Source organism: Mustela erminea, chromosome 1, assembly GCF_009829155.1.
Source record: "Mustela erminea isolate mMusErm1 chromosome 1, mMusErm1.Pri, whole genome shotgun sequence".
NCBI classification, from domain to species: Eukaryota; Metazoa; Chordata; class Mammalia; order Carnivora; family Mustelidae; genus Mustela; species Mustela erminea.
The window spans coordinates 192,412,599-192,435,525 of NC_045614.1; the positions used below are offsets into that span (position 1 = coordinate 192,412,599).

The 22,927-nt window shown below is 40.0% G+C and overlaps 2 long non-coding RNA genes and 1 pseudogene across 2 annotated transcripts in view; 1 reads left to right on the forward strand and 2 right to left on the reverse strand.

Moving 5' to 3' along the window:
- Positions 1 to 20,490, reverse strand: LOC116567279. The gene is made up of 3 exons (XR_004276181.1): positions 20,432 to 20,490; positions 7,963 to 7,966; positions 1 to 10 (listed from the first exon to the last, which is right to left on the reverse strand). It is a non-coding gene; the product is annotated as an uncharacterized LOC116567279 (long non-coding RNA).
- LOC116580930 lies at positions 20,382 to 20,509 on the reverse strand (annotated as a pseudogene).
- Positions 20,425 to 22,927, forward strand: part of LOC116567283 — an 11,269-nt gene continuing 8,766 nt past the window's right edge. The window contains exon 1 of the long non-coding RNA XR_004276182.1: positions 20,425 to 20,485. This is a non-coding gene — a long non-coding RNA (uncharacterized LOC116567283). The remainder of the gene's footprint in view (positions 20,486 to 22,927) is intronic.

Genomic DNA, 22,927 nt, shown 5'->3' on the forward strand with positions numbered 1-22,927 from the left:
ACTCTCTTCCCTTCCCTTCAACAGACTTCTTAAAAAAATAACTTACTGTCTTATTTCTACTTATACTCCCACTCTCCGGGTCTCTTGAAGGCTTCTTTTTACCTTCACAAATGTGCTGAAACACTTTTGCTGTCTAACCATGACAACTGAATCATTAAACGCACTGGATTTTTGGATCTTGACCTTTGGGAATCTGACACTAAGATCGCTCCCTGGATTTTCACTCTCTTAGTTCCTATGCTAACTGCAGTCTCCTGATTTTCTGTCTGCTATTTTTGCTTATTATTTTCCCTGGTCTTACTTCCAAATACTTTCAGAAACTGATTTAAGTACCTTAGTTTCTGTCTAATATATCCAGTCCACTTCCATTCAGAGACTCCAATGCTGCTATAAGACAAGATTCAGACTCCCTTTTAACTTCATGGTGGCATTCTTTCTCCTCTGGAAAACTCCTCTTTATGGGACTCTCTATTCATGGTAGGACAACATCTTCAGTCATCTTCAGTAAAATCTTTTGAACTTGGAGAATTATTTGACTCAGGCAACAGAGCTGTCACTTCGTGATTCTACCCTTTATTCTAAATATGAATGCCAATCTTGAAGGAAACAGAAGTTATATGTGTGTGGCATGGGGGAGGATATAAGAATAGGAATTTTTGCCAGCCGGAGTCTGTTATATAGACATAAGTATGCACCTGGGGAGGTTGGGATGTGGGGGAGAGGTTGGTAAATCATTTCTAATTAATGTATAAAACCAAAAAGTAAAAAATAATACTAAATGTTATTAGAATTTTACCGAGAAATACAGAAAAAATAAGCTAAAGAATTGAAATTAGCTCTGGAGAAAGAAAAATGGAAGGCTCTTATAATAAGTATTTAGGAAAAAATGAAACAAGATGAAACCAAAGGTGGAGACAAACATGGTGGGGGAGGTGCGGGGGGATGGTAACTGGGTGATGGTCATTGAGGAGGGTACATGTTATAATGAGCACTGGGTATTATATAAGACTGATGGATCACAGGCCTGTACCCCTGAAAAAAAAATACAGTATTTGTTAATTAATTGAACTTAAATTTAAAATGTTTTAATAAGTGTTTAGTGTTGATTAACTCTTTAAAACTGTGTATATGTAAATAAAACCCAAATATGCACATACAAATAATATCATTAATATGGTTAACCACGAAGAATAGAGAAGGATGCAAGAGACAACCTAAGGACAGCTTTGTACCGTGTGGAAGACCATAACATCCTTTCTGGCCTAAATGGAGAAGTCTGGAAAGAGAGGGAGGAAAGAACAAATAAGTGGGAACGGCAGTCTGGTGCTGATCCTTTTGCGTTCTCCATAAGTTTGAAACCCATGGAGGCAGGTAGAGAACATTAAATGACTTGAGAACCTCAGCACTAAAGGAGGATATGTGCCCCTTTTCACTAACAACTGTGAGTGATTCTCTTCAACCTTGGCAGCCACAGCAGAGTAGCAATGGAGTGTGAGCCAGAGAGCAGGATCTTGAGATGGTCCCCACCTCCTCAATTGTTGTGATGTCTTGTAATAGGAGGAGACCAACATTGTTCTTAGACCCTTGTTCTGGGACTCACACTTTAAAGTGGTACACACTGGCTTTTCTCTGACTAGATCCTATCCTGCAGAGCTAGAACACTTTGGGACCAAAGAGACTTGTCCACCCAGAGATCACTCCATTCCTACTATTCTAAATCATACTCTAGATCCTTGAGATGCTAAAAATTCTTCCAAGATTATAGTTAGGCTTTGTATGTCTCTTCCTGGCTCTAGTCTCTGAAGTGTAAGTCATACTACCAATGTGTAAACCCCTAGGGCTGAGTGGTGGCCAATATGTTCTTATTTGTGTGTGTGTTGGGGGAGAAGGAGGTTGGTATGGGGTATAGATGAAAGTTTAACTACATGGACTGCGATTTCCATACAGGCACATTCAAGGCCATTAGGAAAGGAGCCAGTGGTGGGAGGACAATGGAAAGTGGCCCATAAACTGGGCCTTGCTTTCCCTATGTCAACACATTTCTGTGTGAACCTGTAAGTAGTCTAATATTTCTAAATTCAAATGACCTAAGTCATTATAAATGTATATTTGCCCAGGTGAAAGTATAGGATGTATTATATTTAATGATCTGTTTGCTTAGTAATATTTGGAATGAGGACATGTGGGTCACCGTTTATACTCTTGCCTTGAACCCTGTGTTATGTGGCAGGTCTGGAGGAAGAGATTCAGAAGCTCCTCCAAAAGTTAGTGGGGTGCTGAAATGCTGTGAGGGCCAGTAGAACACAAGATGTTGGGATGGAGATAAGGACCAAATGTAGTTCAGTCCTTATGAGCAGAGATTAAGGTTGAGACCAGTCTTTAGGTGTGAAAGGGAAGAAGGCAGCCATAGTTGGGAGAACAAAGGCTGATGATCAATAACCCTAGACTATGCAGTAGCAGAATACACTTCAGCCATCTAATGAGAATTTGGAGGAAGAAATGAAGATTGGACTCCTTCTTAAGCCCCTCTTCCCCCAACACAGGTGACACTATAATATGAGATGAGTTCCTCTTATACCCTGCAGGGTGGCAAAAGGACAAAGAAATCTTTTGAGAGGTTAGAACAACTATGCTAAGGAGATTAAACCATGAACTGAATAAGTTTAAATCCTGAAGGATTTATAGGAATAAACTTTTACATCAAAGGGAATATTTTAAACAGGATATGACTTCAAGGTATATGCTTTCAATTTAAAAAATATTGTTATTATTATTATTATTATTGCCAGTGATCAAGGAGAGATTCAGAGGTTAGCTAGAAAAGTAGCACTGTTACATTTCTGCACATCTGATTAATTAATGCAAATTGACTGGTAATGCTCTGAAATAAATACCCATGGATAACTTCCTGGAGAAACTGGGGAAAATTGGTCCTTGCCAGAGCATGGTAGGAGAATAATATCATGAATTATATGTCTTGATAACAAATGGCTCATTAAATCCTGGGTGTATGTGAAGTCCAACTTCAAAGGATTCAGAATCCCTACCTGATGGACACAGAGACATTTTGAGATTCACAAAGTTTGGAATTTCGTGCCTTGGAGTGAGGATGAAAGTGAAGGCTGACTCCTAGGAGTACTTTGCTAGTGACTACTACCTACGAGGTCCTGGACAACCCTTGCTACTCCCAGACTCACTGAGAGCCAAAGGATGTTAAGAGGAAAGATCCAGTGTCTTTGGGCAGAGAGAAAATGCCATCTAAGGGGAGGTCTGCTTCAGTATTTGAATTGGATCTGACCAACAGGGAGATATTCTAGGCCCTTTATTGTATGGTACCAAGACATTAGAAACATCTGAAGCTGTTGCCAAAATTGGACCTATCTATCCTATAAATCTGATTTTTTGACTTGATGTAGGTCATAGAGAAAAAGAAAGCAACGTATAATTATGATTTCTTGATTTTTTTTTCCCATCTTGAGGTAGCTGAGGATGTCAAAAAAAGGTATGTGATTTGCTCCTACAGTATTTCATTAAAGACCTGAATATTCAAATAACTCTAGAACCTATCTATACACAGTTATAAGCCCTAGGCAGTGGGAATAAAAACAATAATAAAATACATTTCCTCACAGAGTTTACTAGGAGTGGGAATGGCATCTAATAGTGCTTAATTGGATTTGTTTAAATGATTATATTCATTATAAATATGTTATACATATATTATTACATATTTTATATATTTTAAATATACATATTTAGAAAAATGGATAAACTCAGGATTGTTTTATCAGGGATTTGCCAACTTTGTAACTGCTCAGATACTATATATAAAACACCTTTCTTTGGTGAATGTGTTTCTTACGTGTATTTATTTTGTTCAGGAAAGGAACTATGAATGTCCTCTATTGCAGGAAGGGTTTTAGTTGGCCAGAACCCAGGTGATCAATACATAGCAATCCCATCATCATATGAAAACTCTTTTCTGAAAATGATGGAGACAACTACAACCATTTCATTTTCATTGCAGGTGGAAAGTGTGGCAAACAACAAGCTGGGGGAGAGTTTAGAAGGCATGAAATAGATTGTGTGGAACATGGATGCCATCAGTTGCTAGTAAGATCCCACCGAATGATTGTCAAGTGATATGAGAGTCCAGTGGTCTGCTTTTCTCCAGGGGAATCAGGAAATGGGCATTGGAGATGGATTATTGATTTGAGCTACTATTGTCTTTTCACTGTGAGATGCCTCACATCAGAAGTTCTAGGGGCCAACAGGTCTGGCTTAACAGGAAGATGCTCGCTGATTGAAGGATAATGGAATGGTCAAGGTGATATAAACCAGGATTAGGTGAAAATGGGCAGAATGGGATTAAGGGATGGACACAATTGCAGTGGTAAGAGGTTTTGGCCCATGAATAGGGTGCACCTTTCAGACACGGGGTATTTGGGAATGATTTCAAGGGCCACTGTGTGGCTGTGTGTGAGAGAGGGTTCAAGTAGAGTGAAAATGGAAGATTTGGGATTAAAGATGAAACTGTGAGGAAAATGTGTTAGAAATATCACCTAAGCGGCTATTTAATTTACCCCAGGTCATAGCAGAAGTTAAGAAGTTGGCAAATTAGGAGGAAATACATGGTCCGGGTGCCCAGACTGGATGTTAGCAAAAGGTATTAACAACATGACTTGCTAGTTGACATCAGCCCCCAAAGACAGATTTTGACATGTAGGGGAATACGGCTTAGTGTAAAAGTCCCAAGTGGGGAGAGAGGAGACACCTGCATGCCTTCTTGTCATTCAAGAGGTCTTCATAGGCAGTGCTGGTCTTGGAGACTATTTGATTTTAGTTAAATCCAGAAGGTGCAGAAGCATTCTGTGTAGAGCTTTCCAGTGGAGGTGTTTTGTGTCATAGCATGGGGACCACCGAGGCCATGACAGAAGAAAGCAGAGAGAAACGCACAGGCAGAAGGGAAGTTAGGGACTGAGAGTAGGGGAGAGGGTAGATGGTCAAAGGGACTTGAATGTCGGACAGGGACTGAGAATAAACAGGGGTGTGAGTTCTGGTAGGATTAGCTGCTCTCCCAGTTCCAAGTGGAGCAGAGGTACAGAGCGGTTTTCTACCCCTGTTGGCTCAGGCCCCTGGGGGTGTGGCCAGAGGCATCACGATGAGCAAATTGTGATTTTTTTTTTTTTTTTTTTTCCCAGCTTTCCAAACAGACTCCTGGTGGGACGCTCCTGTGGTGCCTTTGAAGAGATCCCAGGTCCGGCATATGCAGATAAGGAAGAGTGAGTGTCCAGGAGGGATGGGGCCGGTTCTCAACACTCTCAAAAGCCAGGGGTGGCCTGATTCAGTCACAACTTTGAAGAAATTCTAGCTACAGATGAAGGAGTATAACTTGTTTTCCAGCCCACTTTTTTTTCCTTTTATTCATTTATTTGACAGAGAGAGAGTGAGAGAGGGATCCCAAGCAGGCTGAGGGGCAGACAGAGGGAGTGGGAGAAGCAGGCAGAAAAAACAGCAGACTTGTGAGGAATACTCACCCAGACCAGCTGCTTTGATGGGCTCAGGTCCACACTTCCTGAGCTGTATTCTACGTTAGGGTAGGCCTAACGTGGGCCTAACCTGAGCGGGCCTGTGGAAGGAGACTTAGAACTCTAGGATGCGGGGTTTGGGCTGGTAGGTGAGAGAGAGAATGAGAGAGAGTGAAGGAGAGGAGGAGGAAGAGGGTAAGAGAGAAAGAGTGCTTGTCTTAAGTGAAACTGTGTGCTTGATGTGGAACTAAGGCCTGAAAAAGGTCTTCTCAGCCCTGCCACAACCCCGGATGCCACAAGTGTCCCGGGTGAAAAAGCAACTCCTTTGTTCTGCAGGATCACTCAATCTGAAATAAATATACATGGATTTAAAATAATACATTAATTCAAATTCTCTAGGTGGAACTACTTTGATGGAAATTTCCCTAAAAAAGCAACACATGATTTGCCTCTGCATCTAATCAGCCAATCAGACACCCCCATGCTGATTACTTAATAAACTGGAATTTTAATGCAAAAATTTATGATTATCAACAATTCTTCTGGCCCCCTACCCTCCCCCAACCCAACCACTTTGTACTTATAATTCTTAACAAATTAATCTTTTCTTCAATCATAGAACAGAATTTGTTAATCAAAACTGAATTCCTGGGCACCTGGGTGGCTCAGAGGGTTAAGCCTCTGCCTTCGGCTCAGGTCATGATCTCAGGGTCCTGGGATCGAGTCCCACATCGAGCTCTCTGCTCAGCAGGGAGCCTGCTTCCTCCTCTCTCTCTCTCTGCCTGCCTCTCTACCTGCTTGTGATCTCTGTCTGTCAAATAAATAAATAAAATCTTTAAAAAAAAAAAAAACTGAATTCCTGGCCAAATATCTCAGAGTAGCTTGTAAAGTGCACAGTCAAGCAGATAAGACCAAGCTGATGACTAAGTAAGTAAGTGGTTCTCTAGTCACTATCAAGAAGAAAATAACACAGGTGGTTGTATGAAAAGAAAATCAAAGGCCAGGCCTGCTGTTCTCACGGCAGAGACAAAAAGATGACAGAAAGCACATGGAGTGGGCTTATGCTGTTCCCATGGTCTAGTTCACTGAAGTGTCAAGGGACACTCTTCACCGTGGGAGCATTGGCCCAGTGTGGGGTGAGGAAGCAAGACAAGGTGGGTGGTCCTGGGCTGGACTTTGTGAGTTACCATTGCTCAGTCTGCCTTAACAGACTCGTGGTATTTCAGGTGATTCTCAGTGTTCTTTTGTCTGCCTTTCATCAGGGTGGAATTCAAGTGTGGGATAAAACTGAGGAAGTATGGATCTTGGCAGAAGTCAAAATAGTCTGTGGGCCTAAGCTGCACGTGTATGAGATCATTTATGGAAGGGGTCTATATTGGCTGAACAGATCCAATGTGTTTTCTAGAGAAAGGGTATGTCGACTACATAATTAATTATTTACAAGATCTCATATAAAGTTTCCTGAAGTGAATGAATCCTGTCTATGCCTCATTTTTAAAAGTAGTAAGCAGGGACGCCTGGGTGGTTCAGTCAGTTGAGCTCTGGTCATGGTCCCAGTATTCTGGGATCAAGTCCCACATCTGACTCCTTGTTCGGCAGGGAGCCTGCTTCTCCCTCTGCCTCTGCCTACCTCTCTGCCTGCCTGTGCAATCTCTCTTTCTCTTTCTCTCTCTCTGACAAGTAAACAAATAAAATACAAAATATAAAAATAGGGCGCCTGGTGGCTCAGTGGGTTAAGCCTCTGTCTTCAGCTCAGGTCATGATCTCAGGGTCCTGGGATCGAGCCCCCGCATTGGGCTCTCTGCTCAGCAGGGAACCTGCTTCTCCCTTTCTCTCTGCCTGCCTCTCTGCCTACTTGTGATCTCTGTCTGTCAAATAAATAAATAAAAATCTTTTAAAAAAATGAAAGAAGTAATAAGCATGATTCTTTTATAGTCCATGTATATTAGTTAGAATGATTTTATCCTATAGCATAATAGCACCTATTTCATGGGATTGGTGTGAGCAATCATTGAGCCGATAGCTAAGAAGGGTGTGAAATTGTAGCCCAGACATAAGACAGCAAACAGTAGCTATTATCGTCATCACTCTGCAGGGTAAATAACCCCCTTCTTACAAAAGAGGAGTTTGAATTTCAGAGCATTTTAGTGACTTGCACAAGATACAAATTAAATCACTGGATCAAGAGTGCTGCCAGGTCATATTGAAATTACCTGAACCATTGGCCCACTCCTAAATCTATTTCCAAACTCATAAATACAAAGCTGTAATTGAAACAGACTCACATGTGGGTGGTCACAAGAGACGCAGAGCAGAATGTTGTCAAATCACATTTTACACTAAACGCTGCTGTAGCAGGAATGAAGTTGGAGACTTAAGCTGCTCATCCTCATAATTCAGACCTTTTGCTGATGTCTGGAAAGCTTGCAAAAACGATCCTTCAAGGGTCTGTTTGCATGAACAACCAGAGACCCCCAACCGGAAGAATTCATTGTGAGAAAACAAGAGATTCAAGGTGCATAAAATGGGTTTCATAATTGGATGTTGTCAGAGGGGAGAGAAAATTTTTGAGTACCCTGATGAATTGTAAGCAGCCTTACAAGTCAGACCTCCTCACCCTTGCAATTCTGTGTCTATGGGAAGAGAAGGAAGGAGCAATAAAAATCCCAGGATCAGAAAAATCTCTAGGATCAATTTAATTTTTTTTTTTTTTCCCTGAAAGAGAGAGAGAGAGAGGAGAGAAAAGGGCAGAGGAAAGGGGAGAGAATCAATCTCCAGTTGACTCCCTGCTGAGCACAGAGCCTGATGCAGGGGGCTTGATCTCATGGCCCTGAGATCATGACCTGAGCTGAAATCAAGAGTAGCCAACTGAGCCACCCAGGTGCCCCTCTCTATGAGCTATTTAAAGTAAAGATTAGTCATGGGCATTCAGTAACAGAATACAGCAATCCCTCCTTATCCATGGGGAATATGTTCTAAGACTTCCATTGGATACTGAAACTGAGATTGTACTAAACCATAGGAACACTACATTTTTTTTTTCCTATACATACATATATGGTAAAGTTTAATTTGAAAATTAGACACAGAAAGAGGTTAATAATAACAAATAATAAAATATAACAATTATAACAATAGAGTGTAATAAAGCTTTCATGAATGTGGTCTCTGTTTCTCAGAATATCTTCTTGTGTTGTACTCATCCTTCTTGTGATGATAGGAGAAGATAAAATGCCTCCATGATGAGGCGAATGACATGGGCACTGAACTTAGTGTTATGTTATTATTGACCTTTTGATCATCTGCTTCCAACATGGTTGACCGTGGGTAACCAAAACCATGGATAAGGGTGATTGCCGTATAGTGTTTACAGTGTATAACCTAAGTAGCAGGAAGGATGTAGTAAAACAAGTTGGCATTCAGGGAAAAAGAAGACAGGCCAAAACACATCGCAGGAGCATCAGAAGAGGTCCTCAGAGCCCTGGACAGAAAGCTACAAGTGTTTTTCACCATCAAGATAGCAGTGTGGGGTCTTGGGTCCCACTGAGTCCATATTCCAAGATGAAGGGGGCAATGGTGGATGCCTCATGGTGCACAGGAGAGCTGCATTTAGGAGCACACATAAAACGGAGCTTCCTTAGCAAATTAGAGACATTTGAAAGGGATTGAACTAATTCTACAGGTCAGTTGTGGGATGGGCACCAAATTCTCTTTAAACATTATTATTTTGATTTAAGCTTTTTCTAAAGGTTGATGGTATACTAATTCATTCTTGTATTAACTTAATGAGCAGAGCTGTGCTAGGCAATGTGGATAGGTCATGGAATAGAATTATTACAGTTTTTATTCTCAGGGGCTTACAGCTTTGTAGAGGAATGTAAGCTTGAACACAGGCGCTTTATCTGTTGTGTTTATTTTTATGCTTTAAGACTAAAAAGGAGTATGTGGGATGGAAGAGAAAATTATAAAACAGTTTATTGAGATAACAAAAAACTTAAATAAAATAATAAATAAATAATAAATAATTTTTATTTAAAATTTTTTATTAAATAATGAAAAACAAAAGAAAAATAATTTTTTATTAAAAAAATAAAATGAAATAAAATAAAATAAATTGAGAATGAGATGTATTGTACTGGTAGGTATATATCCAAAATGATTGAAAACATATGTCCAGACAACATGTGAATATATGTTATACACATATTCATTGCAGCATTATTCATAATAGCTGAAAAGTAGGAACAACCCTAATGTTCAACAGTTGATGAATAGAAAATGTAATATGTCTATAGGATGGAATATTATTCAGCCATGAAAAGGAATGAAGTACTGATTTATGCTACAACATAATAACTGGATAACTGGATGAACCTTGAAAACATGATGCTAAGTGAAAGGAGGCAGCCACAAAAACCACATACTGTATGATTCCATTTAATGAAATGTCCTGAATGTGTAAATCCATAGAGATAGAATGTGGGTTTGAGATGGTCAGGGGCTAGGAGGTGAGGGATGGGATTGGGAATGACTACTAAGGGATATGGACTTTCTTTTTGGGGTGATGAAATGTTCCAAAATGTACTGTGGTCATGGCTGAACAGCTCTGTGGATATACTAAAAATCTTTGAATTGTAGATTGATTTTTTTAAAGGTTTTAATTATTTATTTGACAGAGAGGGAGTGAGAGAACACAAGTAGGGGGAACAGCAGGCAGAGAGAGAAGCAGGCTCCCCTCTGAGCAGGAGGGATCCCAGGACCCTGGGATCATGACCTGAGCAGAAGGCAGACTTTTAATGGCTTAGTGACCCAGGCACCCCTGTAGATTGAATTTTGAGTGAATTTTTATTCATTATGAATGAATGAGTTGCATGGTTCTCTTAAATGAATTATATTTAAATAAAGTAAAAGAGGCAGAGACAGAAAGAGAGGGTAATATCCATAGGTTACTGTGGAAACACACAAATGTATCACCATAACCAATGCAAAAGTAAATTATTCTTAAATTTAACTTTAATTCATCCTCCCACCTAGAGAATGTTTGAAATTATGCTCTTATAGAGGTTTGCTATAGATCCAAAATGAGAGAAAAATCTCATTCAAAAATGATTTCTCAAACCTTTCTTCCTCGCATCGGGGGTCATGTGGCTTCTATCTGCAGACTCAGTCCAGCCTTAGGGTCTAAAATTTACCTTGATCTTGATCAAGGGACATTTTCTGAACTCCAGTTCAATATTCTAAAGATTTAGCATTATTTCTACCAGTCTGTTTCTGATCTAGCATTTGCATGTAAGCTTTATTCTTGAGTCTGAATCCCCAAGTTGTCTTTGCAGTTCTGGGCTCATGCCTGTTTCTCTTACTACAGTTGCTTAGCCTAAGACTGAGCTTATTTGGATTGAGGCCTTGCCTGGCTTTTCTGGGCTTTTCCAGGCATAAGGATTTGGTCTTTGGTTATCATTGGGTCTTGGACAGACTTCCCAGATGCTAACCCCCATTCAGTACTTTTAGCCATGCCTTGTAGCATTATTGGACTTTGACAATGCCATATGCAGAGCCACATGCCCTCCACCCATTTTTGTCTTTCAAGACACCGCATTCCAGTGGTCTGGCTGGACTTACTTCCAACACTGCTGAACCTGTCTTCTTCCTTTCTGCTTCTTCAGTTGCACACTGCAGGTCGCAGATCATGCCAGTGATACCAATCCTGGTATGACTAAGTTTTTTTTTATGCCTAGCTGTGTTATCAGAATAATTTTGGCTTTGACAAAAATTTAAAATCTTTCATCCAATTTATTTTTTTTCAAGATTCAACAGATATGCAAGTTTTAATTCAATGTTGAGGGCTTATCATATGAGAGGGATTGTCATAGGTGCTAGATATACAAAGCTGAAAAGTAAAACTCCTACTTTAAATAATGAGGATGATGATGATAATAACACCTAATACTGTTGAGTATTTATGAAGTGCAGTTACTAGACCAAGGGGTAGAGCTTCACTAACTCATTTATTTTCCATAACAATACTTTCTTGTAGATTGTAATATTATTTGCATTTTAAAGATGAGAAAACTGAGATCCAGGGAGTTACATGCCCAGGATTCAACTCTTAAGACTATTTAATTCTTAATACTAAGCTCTTAATCAGCATGTTATACCATCCAGAGAACCTAGATTCTAGTGAGAATCAAAAATACTGTGCTCAGATATCACAAAGCAATCTTATATTAAGGTAACATTTGATCTTAAAATGTCTGTTGAAAGAACTATGAACAGCCTTCCTACTCTCATTCTTAAGGTGATCTATCCGTGGTTAAGTACTAGAGTTCCACAAGATAAGGACTGATACCAAAGGTCAAGTCCAAGAATGTTATTAAGGCAGGAATCCTAGCTGTCCAAACAACGCACAGGTGCATAGCCCAGGGTTCAAAAATCACAGACCAGTATTTTTGCATCTATATAGCGGCTCTGAGTAACAGACATTGGGGAATCAAGGTTAATAATAAGCACGATGGTGAGCCAGAAATTCTGTAATGTGAAGAAACTTCCAGAATTCCTTCCCAGACCAAGTCTGATTACAAGGAAGCATTCCATGTGTAAAGACAAGCAGGCCACCTGACTGGAATATGGAAGTGAAGGGAGCAAGTATTCCTAGTAAACTGTGTATCTTCTACAATCTAATACTACAGCTTTACATGGAGACTAACCTGTATTTGAAACCAGCAAATCGGATTCCACTAAGTGATTCTTTTTTTACTTCCTCAAAAGAAGGAAGAAAAATAAATATCAAGAGAACTAGAAAGATTATGAAACTGAGCTAATGCAACATTAGCAATATTATAGAATATTCAACAGCAGAACTAATAAACAGTATTGAAATTCATGCAGAGCAGTATTTCACCACTTTGGGTACATTTTCTTTTCCGAAGATGTGCACCAAGTATCTCTCATCCCCCATATTCGTTGAGAGCTTGCTACTCCTGCATCAGGAGTGGAGACTAAATTCCCTCCTATGAATCTAAGTGAGCTCTTTGCTTCTTTGTGACCAATAGATCATGGCAGAGGTAACTTTATGTGATTTGTTAGGTCACAAGAGGCAATGTGGCTTTTATCTTGTGAGCAGAAACACTCATGTTTTACAGCCCTGATGTTCCGTATAAGAATACAACTGTCGGGGCACCTGGGTGGCTCAGTGGGTTAAAACCTCTGCCTTCGGCTCAGGTCATGATCTGAGGGTCCTTGGATCGAGCCCCGCATCGGGCTCTCTGCTCAGCTGAGAGCCTGCTTCCCTCTCTCTCTCCGCCTGCCTCTCTATCGCACCTCGCCCCGCAAGGACGACAAGAACCCTGGTTCGGATGCATCTTCTCTCTCTTTATTTCCACAAGTCTACACACTTATATACGCTTACATGACCAATCAGCGAGCAGGGTACAGGAGGGAGCGAATCAGGCTGTGCACCTAAACGAACAACTTCGCTAGCAACCAATGCTGTTTACTTCCTCTTTGGGCGTTCCGCTTAGTCTCACAAGGCAATCCTAACCTGGCAACTAGCCAGGCGCCATCTTTTAATGGCGGAGGCCGCCCTGGCCGGGGGCCTGCCTCCGACACCTCTCTGCCTACTCATGATCTTTGTCTGTCAAATAAATAAATAAAATCTTTAAAAAAAAAAAAAAAAAGAATACAACTGTCCTGAGACTGCCACGCTGGTGAGCTACATGTAAACCTTCTGGCCCACACTCCAGCTGAGCTCCAGACAGTGGTCAGCTACAACTGCCAACTCTATGAGTGTACTATCTTGGACACCCAGTCCAGTTGAGCCTTCAGATAACCAAAAACTGACTGCGATTTCATAAGAACCCCAAGGGAGGACTGCCCAGTGAAGAGGTGACACATTTCTGACTCATAAAACTGTAAGCAGAAAGCAGCAGTCATTTTAAACTGCTAAATGTTGGGGTAACTGACTACAACAATAGTAACCTGAACACTATGGAGGAGTGATCACTGAGTTTCCAACACCCATAAGGGTGATAGTTGAAACGTGGCAGGAGAGACACCAGTGTGGGGAAGAACACAGAAAGTTCCTTTAGGGCCACCAGTAAGAGAGTCTGTGTGTAAAAGCCCATTCACTATTTGTAGCATGATTAAGCAGTGTGAGACTGCCAAAACATTGATTAATTTTTGTTGTTTTTGTTAAGCTCCATTTTTCTTTATTATTATTATTATTTTAAGATTTTATTTATTTATTTGACAGGAAGAGAGAGATCACAAGTAGGCAGAGAGAGAGGGGGAAGCAAGCTCCCTGCTGAGCAGACAGCCAGATGTGGAACTTGATCCCAGGACCCTGAGATCATGACCTGAGCCGGAGCAGAGACTTAACCCACTGAGCCACTCAGGTGCCCCAAGCTCCATTTTTCATCTAAATAAGTATTCACTTCCTGATTTCAATTTCAGAAGGTAAGAAAATTTCCAAATAATAGCATGGAACTTGCCACAGTGATATGGTCAGTGAGTCAGCTGGGATGTATGTTTTTGTGCATTTATTCCCAACTTCCTAGCCACATGTTAGTAGTGAATGGATGGATCCTACAGGAATGGATGGTAAAATGAAACTGTATTCCTTCTGCTTTGGTTAGACGTCTACTTATTACAAAAAAGGTGTATTTAGGGTAATTGTTTTAAAACTCTAAGTGGTAATTCAACAAGTTATCAATCAGGATTCTTAATTCTATTACCTCTTCCCTTTCATCTATTCTCATGATTAAAATTCTTGCAAATAACGCATCTTCCCTTTGCCTCAACTTTCTTCCAACTAAGGACTCCCATAAAACATGCCATCAACACAATTCTCAGGAAGAAAAAGAACTATTTCAGGCGTGACCTCCTAACCTATTCAACACACCCTTAGCCAACAACCTCATTCTCCTTTTGGCATTCAGAGGGCTCTGGTATATCCCTTGCCCTCAAAAATGCTATCAACATAATGAAAGTTGAGCTGAAAATGAATCATTTAGTGAGCCTTCTCCTGCATCTGTTTTAAAACTTCTGGAGGTGGGGGAATCTGTAGAACCTTGGAAGTCTACATCGGGGTTCATATTGGCTATACTGTTCTGGGATACTTGAGAAAATTAATGAGAACTGGTTACTAGGGAGAAATTAAATAATATTTTTGCTCAGCACTTGAGATCAAGAACCTCAAATTGGAACAGGTATTCTGCCTCAGGTTTCCCATTTCCTCTGCCCATACCATGGTCTTCCTACTTACTGCCCCATAATTATCTTTTCTAATTGGGCCCTTCCCGCTGCTAGATTATAAGCTTCTTACATGTCTTTGTATCCTTCATGTCCCAAAGAAGATCAGGATATAATAAGAACTCAATAGGCTTCTGATAAATTAACACCATTTTAAATTTAAAAAGATAAAACAAAGAGGTCATGAATTTGATGATACTTGGGAAGTGTAGAGCTGGGGGTCCGTAAGGAGGTCCAAGTGTCCTTACACCCAAGTTTGGCATCTCAGTGCTTTAGAATGCAACCAATTTGGGCATGTTTTTAAGTCTTCTCCCAAATGAAAGTTAGACTAATAATAATAGTGGTATCTGATATTTTTATAGTCCTTTTATGTTTGTCATAGGTTTTTTCTGACAATCTTTTTTGAACCTATTTGGCAAAATTGGTTGTTGTCGTTTTAATATCAGTTTCTTCCTTTCTTTCTTTCAGGCAGGGCTTGAACTCACAACGCTGAGATCAAGACCTGAGCTGAAACTAAGAGCAGTTGGACGCTTAACCGACTGAGCCACCTAGGCACCTCTAATGTCAGTTTTTTAAAATCAGAAATTCAAGGAGGTAACTTATTGCCTAATTACACAGAAATAAAGTGGCCGGAGCAGGGAAAAATTCTAGAGTCTGGGACTTCTGTCCCAGTCTGGAAAGAGTAGCAATCATTGTCTATACTTAAAAAAAAAAAAATCATTTTGGATCCTGATCAAAACTTGATGTTGTGGGTTTCTGTGATCCACCTTAGTTGAGAGATAGTCATTTTGCGTTGAAAGATAGTCATTTTGTGTTTCAGGGCCAGCAGTTCAGTAGCTGAAAACAGTCTGTGCATTCAATTGAAATGAAGGATGAGAAGTTCCCTGAAAAGGTTTAAAGTCTTAATTCAATTGATATTGGCACAATAAACTCTAGGATGCATTCAAATCCATTACTAAGACTTCTCATGCAGCAGATTTCCGAAACTAGATGTGGAATTGCATCAAGTTCTTTCTGTTGTGCGTTTTAAGGTAAAATGATACAGATCTCCTTTCTTCAAATGGGAACTGAAGGGTGTTTACTTGATGATGGTCTCCGTGCATGAGCGACACCATAAGGAAAGGCAAAAATGAAATATCCAACTCTTGCTTACCCCTGTAGTGCACATAGCAAGGCTTCCCGATTCTCCATGCTAAAGTGGGATGCACAATACAGGTCTGGTAGTGGCCAATGGGGACTGGAAGATTCCATCATTCTATATTCCAGTGGTCATTCCACATTCTCATGATCTCTAATCAGAAGTTATAAACAGGGACGCCTGGGTGGCTCAGTGGGTTAAGCCGCTGCCTTCGGCTCAGGTCATGATTCCAGGGTCCTGGGATCGAGTCCCACATCGGGCTCTCTGCTCAGCAGGGGGCCTGCTTCCCTTCCTCTCTCTCTGCCTGCCTCTCTGCCTACTTGTGATTTCTCTCTGTCAAATAAATAAATAAAATCTTTAAAAAAAAAAAAAAAGAAAGAAGTTATAAACATCAGGGGGAATAATGGAATTTTCATTAATACTTCTTAAAGTCAAACTTTTGGAATTGTGAGGACATTTTAGATTAAATATTTTGGTCATAGCTGTATTGCTGCATGTATGTAAACATAATCTAATTCTTACTCCCTCATTACTTTCCTCATTGCTTTCTACAAGACCTACGATCCCAAGGGAGGGCAGAGTATACTGCTTTAAGTCTTATTTTTAGACATTCCAGAAAAATAGAAATATGGAATAATTTTTTATCAGGATGATTATAGATTCAAGTCACATAAATTCTTGATTGGGCTTGCTTCAACAATAAGGATGTGAATTATCTCTTCTAGCAAGAAGCCCAGAGACTGGGGAGCCCTAAGGCATGGTATCTTCAGGGCCCACCTTTGAGTTCTTCTGTGCCTTGGATTCTTTTATTGCTGTTTCCTGTAAGGGCATAAGATGATTAAAACAGGTCTGGATGACATATCCAGAGAGAACAATGGCCAGGGAAGAATAATAGAGCCGCCTTTTCCATGTACAGGTTTCAGGAGGGAAAAAAAAATTCCCAATGTTTAGCTCATTAGCTTAAACCAGTCATGGACAAAAGCATTGGAACCATCATGTTTGTCTTAGACCAGTTAGGACCTACCCCTGAGACCAGAAGTGGATTGATGAGTTCCCTTCAAGTATATGACTGCAAAGAAAGGTAGATAAGTGAAAAAGGAGGATCAGAGAAATGAATCAATGTTGCACAGGTGATTGACAGTGTTTGGGACAAGGTTTTGTCAGCATATTTGATATGACAAATTTCGGTTTTCTCACTTCCTTTGTCATTCTTTTTATTAAGTCCCTAGTATAAACTGTACTTAAGGATATTAAGAGGCTAAAAGGTAGTATTGCTGCTATAGAAGAAAAAATAGTCCTTTCCATACAGTTAAGAAAAAGTGACTAACCAAAAATAAATAAATAAAAAAGGAGAAGAAACTGTGAGAACATCAATCCTCCAAGGTCAAGAAAAGGCTTAAGGACCTGCTGTTTAACTAGTGAAGGTAAATCACAACACTTCTATACAAGATAATAAGGAAACAAGAGATTCAAGTTTTATCTATTTTCCATAAGCACCTCATTTAGTATAAATGCGGATGGATGGAGGAAGAAGTTAGCCGTAAGATTCCATCAGCCCCATATGAGAAGTTATGGTCTGATAGGACTAAAGAGAACTAAGTTTTTTCATTGAAAACAAGATTAGTCATTATCTTCAGTTCTTATTCTAAAAAGACAGTAATTAGAGTGGGTCCCCACTCCTAGGTCAATACTCCCAGCTCCTTGATAGAACTCCCTAGCTTGGTGTTAACACAATAAGTAGAACAATATATTGCCACATATGTGGAAGAGACAAGAAGATGATTGGGGATCTTACTTCTATAATTGTTGCCTTCAGAGGACAAGAACTACAGGTAATTTTATTAAGAAAGTCCCACTATCAGCACTTATAACACCCTAGAGTATCTTTAAGGAAGAGGAAAGACCTCATTAGTGGTTCAATCCTCTACTCCTCTCCACTTCCATCTATTAAAGTTTGAAGATGCAAAATGTTAGGGAATAACTCCCTAGGCAGGCAATGGTTGAATCTGGAAGAAATACATTATTTGAAACAGAAATTCCCAGTGATAACCAAATGGTTCAACAACAGCTTAGAAGACAGCTGAAGACACCTGAAAGAGCAAGACAAAAGATAAATAAAAGAAATTGAACATCAAATGTAAATCTCAAAATCTAGAAGATCAGTTAGGATTTTGTATTTTATTGTTGGTGGAGAGCAATGTTTAAAGAAAAGAACTCAACCTTTCTACAGGGCAGAGGAGTGTTTGCATTCATGGGTTGAGATGGTTACGCCAAGTCTGTGTCCTCATATGAAGTGCTGAAAACAACGTGGCACTTTGTCATACCGTCATACCCACGCCATGAGACATCAAAGACTCATGTGGAAAAGATCATAAGCAAAGGGCAGATTTGGTTTTAAGAGCCAGAGAGGGTATGTAATTATAACAGTTAAAATCTGAATCTCACAGGACATTGGGGCAAGAAAACCTTCAAATGTCATCTCATTTAACTCTCCCATCCTTAAGCAGAAAAGACAGCGAGCAGTTTCAGGATGGCGTGTCATCAAGTTTATAGGTGACCTTGCTTCCCTTTTGTAATAGTTCTTGTGAAGGTTATTGTGAGATCCTGAATGAAAAAAGGAAGAAGAAATAAAATAAGAAATTTCTCCCAAGAAACACAATGGTTAAATTTTCTATGGTTTGGATTAGGAATCCTTAACACCGACTTCCCAAGGAGGGCCGAGCACTTAAAACCACAGGCCCAGAAATTTGAAAACTTCCACTGGATCAAAGAATATACAGATAGTTATGTCTTTTTTTTTTTTTTTAATTGCTTTAGCATCAGATTAGGAAGCTTGTTGAGTCTTGGTAAAAACACCAATTCTATTTCCATTTTTATTCCTCTTCCAATTTATAGAAAAGGTACATTTTCATTAGAGGAATTAGGTAGCTAATTCTTTTGGAAAGATGCAGCTGTCACTGAGTAACACAATCTTTCCCTGCCCTCCTCACTCACTTTGGCAGCAACTGGGTTTCAGCTCAGAGTGGCTCTCGTTTGCTTTAGGCCCACAGTGACAGCTGACAGGAGAGTAGTAACAGCTAAGGTGTCAAGCCATCCCTTCCCCAATCCCATTTGCTTTGGGAATGTGCTAACTTGAAAGTCCATAACGGTCATTTAAGAGCAAGAATTAGTCGATAGTATAGGTTTTTGTTCCTCTACATGGTCCACGTAAGGGAGAAAAGAATGTTTGCTTTTTATTTAAGGCCACTGTGTTTAAACGATGTTATGATCCTTGACGCAAAATGTCTCAGTGCCTGTATATGTTGACATTCGGGTAACCAGTAGAACTAATTCAGTTTACAAATGTTTTCAACCCCATACCTAAGGAAGAGTGGTTAAAATACTTTTCTTTTGTAAAGGGTCACAAAATACTAGTTTGATATAAGAGGTAACAACAACAACAACAAAATAGAATACTTTTCCAATGTATGAAGATCTGTTTTCTATGGACCCCCTCCCCCCCAAAAAAAAGTTTACTGGTCAACATTCCTTTTTGATCATAGATGGGATGATATCTATAGGAAGGGTTTGGGTAAAATCCAAAAATCAACAACATGCAAAGCACCCCTGAAATGAGTTATGCACTGTGTAGAATCAAAACTAGATATGACATGGGTCCTACTTTAAAGGATCTTCCTAACCTCCTGGTATGACAATTATATGTGTCATGTCATGAAATATTACCCCAGTGGGGAACAAGTGTTACTTACACAAAATGATGATTTTGCCGTTTCAGAGACACACTATCACTATGGTTTGCTAGAATGGGCATTTGCCTTGAAGTCAATTGTCTTGGTCAATGTCCAAACATCGACATTTAATAGCTATGTGACTTCTCTGTATTCACTCTCCTCATTGGTAAGAATGTTGCACTAGATTATTCCCAAGTTAAAACATTCAGCAATTTATGATAACTGGAGAATATGTGCTATGTTTGCATAGTGGGTTACAATGGAGTCAAATTTACTAAAGGGTAAAATTAATAAATCATTAAAAATATTACCCAAGATTTAAGTGAACTTCGGTTAACAAAAGAAGTTCCATGTTCAAAAAATGTTTTAACAATGATTTGGAATTAATTAAAATAACTGTCATGTGCTTTCCCATTAATGAAAGTAGGACATTTATAAATGAGCGTGTTCATTTTTTTTTTATTAATGTATAACGTATTATTAGTCCCAGGGGTACAGGTCTGTGAATCACCAGGTTTACACACTTCACAGCACTCACCATAGCACACACCTTCCCCAATGTTTGTAACCCAACCACCACCACCACCACCCCCCCCCACCCCCGGCAACCCTCAGTTTGTTTTGTGAGATTAAGAGTCTCTTATGGTTTGTCTCCCTCCTGATCGCAGCTTGTTTCATTTATTCCTTTCCTATCCCCTAAACCTCCCACGTTGCCTCTCAACTTCCTCATATCAGGGAGATCATATGATAATTGTCTTTCTTTTGGGGGAAATCGCAGGGGTCAGCACATCCAGAGTGCAATGGATAAGCCTTGCCCTGGGAAAACCACCTTCGTGATCATGGTATCTCCCCTACCAGGTAAGTATAAAATGAGCATGTTCTCATCATCTTTAAATATGACACACTGAACTTCTATATGATGCCACTGGTTGCATGTGAGGGGTTTGCTTTTTGGTGTATCCTACTGACCTCTGCCAGTCCCTCTGGTGGTTTTAACTGAAGGCAAGGCTATCTTGCCGTCCTTGATTTGGGACAATCAGTCATCACAAAACAATTCGTGATAATAAACATGACAAGGAGAGGCCTGCAAACAGCTCCAGAATGATAAATAAAGATACTGTTTTTCCAAATAGGAAACAGGAGGAGGTTAATTTAAAATAAACCACTTCGAGATTTCTTACGGAGTTAGTATCACCTACTTTTCAAAAGCAGAGTAATCATTACACGTGAGGGCAGTTGTTCACCAGAACATCTTGTTTATTTGGCTGATTGTTCTCCCCAGGTATAATGCTTTCAACAGATCAATCAGTAGCTTTAATCGGCTTTTCAAGACTATCTAACAGGGTAATTTGGCCAAATGGCACCTGCTATCCAAATCACCCTCCCTTAGCTTTCCCCAGCACGAGCAAATGCACTGCAGAGTTTCTCACAGACCTGGTGTCCCATTCTGGCTCTCCCACTTCCCTGGAAAGTTGGGCAAACTACTTCAAATTTTTAAATCTCATTTTCCTCATCTATGGGGTGAATCTAATAATACCTACTCACTGACTTAATGTGACGACAACATGTTTTTTTGGTTTTTTGGTTTTTTTAGATTTTTTAGATTTTTTATTTGTCAGAGAGAGAACGAAGAGAACACAAGCAGGGGGAGCGTCAGACAGAGAAGCAGACTCCCCACTGAGCAAGGAGCCCAACCAGGACTCGATCCCAAGACCATCAGGACCCCAGCCAAAGGCAGACACTTAACTGACTGAGCCACCCAGGCATCCCGACAATGTGTATTAATGTGACCAACATGGTGTTGTGACCAGAACATGAGGGACACCAAATAATAATTACTATTATCCCAAACCATAAGAAGATTCAGAGCCCTAAGTGTCTTGAAAAGGCAAGGATGCACCCAGTCTTGCATGTCTATGCTCTTTTTAAAGAATAAATATCTGTCAGCTTCCATATATAGAATGCAAGTGTTCTTGAAAAGTTTCTCTGCATAAAAATATATTGTATCGGGCGCCAGGGTGGCTCAGTGGGTTAAAAGCCTCTGCCTTCAGCTCAGTTCATGATCTCAGGGTCCTGGGATCGAGCCCCGCATCGGGCTCTCTGCTCAGCGGGGAACCTGCTTCCTCCCTTCTCTCTCTCTCTCTGCCTGCCTCTCTGCCTACTTGCGATCTCTCTCTGTCAAATTAAAATAAGTAAGTAAATAAATAAAAATATATTGTATCACATAGTGTCCTGGCTGTGGCTGCTCTGACAAAATATCATCGTTTGGGTGACTTATACATAACAAATTTATTTCTCCCAGTTCTGGAGGCCAGGAAGTGCAAGATCAATGCGGAGTCTGCTTGTCCCTCTCCTTCTGCTCCGCCCCCCCACCCCTCTCTCTACTAAATAAATAAAATCTTAAAGAAATAATAATAATGTGTGTTTGTAACCAGTAAGTTTTTAGGTCAAATTTTTAATTGTAGGGTTTGATTAGCTCTTCCTTTGCATCCTTGTTTTCCTGGGAAAAAGGACATTGAATAGATATATATATTTCAAGATGTAGAAGGACGCACAGATGCTAAAGAAGTAAGTCCTTACACAAGAGGTTATTAAGGTGAAGAAAACTTAGTATTATCCAACAGTTCCTCTATTGGAACCATGTCAGTCTGTGGTGGGTCCTGATGGTACCGGGAAGATGTAGATTAAGCCAGGTAGTAAATACTCAGCCCTTAGCACAGCTTCTCACACAGTCAACTCAATAAATATTTTTTTTAAGGATTTTATTTATTTATTTGACAGAGATCACAATAGGCAGAGAGGTAGACAGAGAGAGAGAGGAGGAAGCAGGATCCCTGCTGAGCAGAGAGCCCAATTTAGGGCTAGATCCCAGGACCCTGGGGTCATGACCTGAGCTGAAAGCAGAGGCTTAACCCACTGAGCCTCCCAGGCGCCCCCCAACTCAATAAATATTAGTGGCAGTGATAATTTAATGACTCTTTTCAATTACCCAGCCCAGGGACCCTTGATACTCCTAGCTTATCCTAATCACTATTAATTCCATTACCTTCAGCCAGTGGATCAGAGAAGCAAATAGAAGGGAGAGAAGGCAAAACTAAAACTCTGTGAATCTGATAAATCATTAGTAATCCCTGATAAAGGTAAAGAGGGATGAGGGTGACCCAAATAGTTAAAATCACGACTAAAAGGTGTTTTGTTGTTGTTGTTTTTATGAACTTCTCACCGCCATTTTCTACTCGGTTAGCACTTGATAACCAAGAACGGAAGGCAGTGGCCTTTTTTGA